A 3,472-nucleotide genomic window follows, 5' to 3' on the forward strand; every position below is an offset into this window, starting at 1 on the left:
CACCCAAGAATGAATAAAAACCAAATCACTCTCCACAGATTCCCCACAATCTGGGCTTGGACATTTACTTCAGGAGCACAGAGCTTTATATCACTGCAACATGCGTTCCAATCTTCAGATTCTGTTCACTTTTCACATTATTTTCTACCAGTCCACTAGCTTTTATTAATTCAGTACTCGGGTCTCTGCTCCTCCGCCGTTTCTAACATCTCACCTCTTACAAAAAAACACTCTGATCTATCGTAGGTAGTAGATGACCCCACATTTTAAACTCCATCTGCCAAAGCATTGCTCACTCACTTAATCTATCAAGAAGATTTGAAAATAAATTTCTTGCCAAAGAATAATTTTCGGCATCTGCTCCCTCGCCATTTGCTTTTCCCATTTGTCTTTCACTTGGCGCAATACAGAGAAAGTAAAGATGGAAGGAAGGAGGGGAGGAAAAATCCTGCTCCGTTTCGTGATCCCTATTTGATCTTCATTCCAGTGCAATTTGAGTGAAGAATTCCAATTGTCTGTCTCAATTTTAAATAAGTAGAACAAATTCTGGAATCACTGTCCGGACATTGACAAGAACAGGTTTCGAGGCTGACTTCACACATAAACTCCCCCAACATAAACAATACACTAAACAGTTCATAAACTAGCGACAAGAATGGGATTCGATCCAACGTGTGCAGAGCACAATGGATTAGCAGTCCATCACCTTAACCTCTCGGCCACCTTGTCAGCTGTAGAGGTATAGCTGTCACCTTCAGCACAGTTTCTGGCTATGCAGCCAGCTGTGCAATGATGGAAATATATCTTCTGTCAGTAAATGAAGTTGGGAATGGAGCGGTGTGAAACATTTCCAGACCATGTCCAACACGTTTCTACTCAGTGTGAAAACCCACCACGGAAAGACTGGAACATACAATCATTTCATCACATCATGATTAACATCACTCAGACACCTGAACCATGAGGTCACTGACGAAGTCATGATGACCGAATTTCTCATGAAATGACAATTGAACTGACTGACTGGAAGAATTGCTTTAACTCCACATGATCAGCGAGGCACAGCCTCAGGCCGACTTGTTGGGTGGTGTAAACAGATATCACTGCTTCTGATCTTCACCAGAACAGAGAGTGAGATGTTACATTGATCATCAAACAGACTGTGAGAGAATACAACAGAATAGAACACATGGAGAGACACTGTGGAATAACAAATAGATTTGATTGGAATGTTGAAATTTTGATTGGAATGGATAAAACACCAGAAACAGCAGATTAAATTGGGATTCTCATCATTATATTGATCTGGGACAGAAAAGAGAAACTGATGGAAAGAAGAGAAGAAGGAAGAAAAGAAAGGATGGAACTGTTCAATTTTTTCAGTTTTTTCACTCGCCCATCAAAGCTGATAAAAAAAATTGCAAATAACAGAGAATTTCACCAAAAATGGAGATTAAATGTTGCTGAAACCTTGGATCGAAGGATGCCCCAACAGATCACCTGTTTAACTGTCTCCTCACTGGGGGATTTCAATCAGTGAGCAATATTGTTCTCTACTTTTTTTGTTAATTGGTCCCAGAACTGTCACTTGGAATTAATATCTGTGTTCCTACTCCTGAATAATAAAATTGTGAGTTTCTCGATATTTTATGGACACAGTTCCTGCTGAAAGAACTAAGAACTCTTTTCTAATTTACACAATAACCTTGGTTCTGCTCTCTCTTCTCCCAAACTTCATCTCATGTGACTGTTCCATCATCACTCTGACAGTGGGAGGGGTTGATCCCACTATCTTCAGCATTAACCCTTTACATCCTTATGCCACACTGTCTGTCCAAAAAAAATGGGTGGAGGGAACTTCCTTCATTTATCAAAACACCAACAGCAGCACAGTGGCGCAATGGTTAGCACCGCAGCCTCACAGCTCCAGCGACCAGGATTCAGTTCTGTGTACTGCCTGTGTGCAGTTTGCAAGTTCTCCCTGTGTCTGTGTGGGTTTCCGCCGGGTGCTTTGGTTTCTTTCCACCTCCAAAAGACTTGCAGGTTGATAGATAAATTGGCCATTGGAAATTGTCCCTTGTGTAGGTACGTGGTAGGAGAATGGTGGGGATGTGGTAGAGAATATGGGATTAATGTAGGATTAGGATAAATGGGTGGTTGCTGGTTGGCACAGACTCGGTGGGCCGAAGGGCCTGTTTCAGTGCTGTATCTCTAAATAAGAAAAGTAAAATAAAAGCTACCAGTCGTAAATCAACTCAAACCCATTAGAGAGATAGAGGGAGACTGTCAGAGAACTTCCTGCATCCAGTCCTGACCCTGTCACACTCAGCAGCTTCTCACCCAGACCCCACTCTCATCAACACTGAACATTGTTACCGAGACCCTTCAAATACTGTTTATAAAAGGTAGAAAAATTCAAACTTCATCACAGCTAGATTGAATAGAACAAAGTTTAATATCTTCTCGTCGTCACTCGGGAACCACATGAGACAGTCCTTAAATCAGTAGCATAAATTATCAGCTGTAAGAATGTTTGTCATTGGGTTGAATCATTTCTGTGTGAGGAATGTTCCAGCATCATAAACCAGGGGAACGTGTTGACTGAGCCGTGTTTTCATCTCTTCTGGGCAGTCAGACTGTTCACCCTTCATTCTGCTCTGATTCACTTTCCCAAAGCGGATCTCCAGATTCTCAAATCTGGAGACTGGGTTTTCTTATTTGGTTCCTGTTGATTTTTCTTCCTCCTGAATGATAATATATTCCAAACTCGGATGAACCTTTCCCTGTGTCCCGGTCTCGGTTAAAAGCGACAAATAACGGCACCAACATTCTGAAACATACAACACGGTCACATTCTGCTTCAGTGAGATTAATGCTGAGGCAGTTTCCGTGTCGAATGCGATTGTGAACAAATTTCTCTCAAGGAAATTGTGAGTGATCAAGTATTTGCACTGAATTTCTGTGCAAGAAGGGACAGTTTCAAACAGCCATTCCCAAATCAATTCCTTCACAAAGACAAAGACTGTGCTGTCTTAACGTGTGACTCAACGTCACAAACAAATTTGAACTCGAAGTTCAGGAGAAGACAGAGATGTGAATGATCGACAGTGTAATCTTTAAATCATAACTTTCCGTTTCTTCGTTGAAGTGAGGCTCAACCCTAAGCCACTAGAGATCGCGGAAAGCTACAAACTTGGATCCAGAAATCAGAAAAGTAGTGAAACAGTTGGTGAGTACATTGTAACACTGAAGAATTTATCACAACATTGCAACATTGGCACATTCTTAGACCGTACATTATGAGACAGATTTGTGCTTATATTGGTGGATGAGGAAAGATACCAAACACACAAAATCCCAATTTGAGCTAGTGTGTAAGATTGCTCTTCCCACGGAGATAGCATCAAAGAATGCTCGTGAATTTCGTCCTATGCCAGTGACAGTAACACACTTCAGAGGAACTTAAATACAC

The 3,472-nt window shown here is 41.4% G+C and overlaps 1 non-coding gene across 1 annotated transcript; it reads right to left on the reverse strand.

Annotated features, from left to right (window-relative positions):
• Positions 1 to 647: 647 nt before the first annotated feature.
• On the reverse strand, positions 648 to 729 carry trnas-gcu (transfer RNA serine (anticodon GCU)). The gene has a single exon. It is a non-coding gene; the product is annotated as a tRNA-Ser (tRNA).
• Positions 730 to 3,472: the final 2,743 nt, after the last annotated feature.

This window comes from Heterodontus francisci, unplaced genomic scaffold (assembly GCF_036365525.1).
Source record: "Heterodontus francisci isolate sHetFra1 unplaced genomic scaffold, sHetFra1.hap1 HAP1_SCAFFOLD_61, whole genome shotgun sequence".
Taxonomy (NCBI): Eukaryota; Metazoa; Chordata; class Chondrichthyes; order Heterodontiformes; family Heterodontidae; genus Heterodontus; species Heterodontus francisci.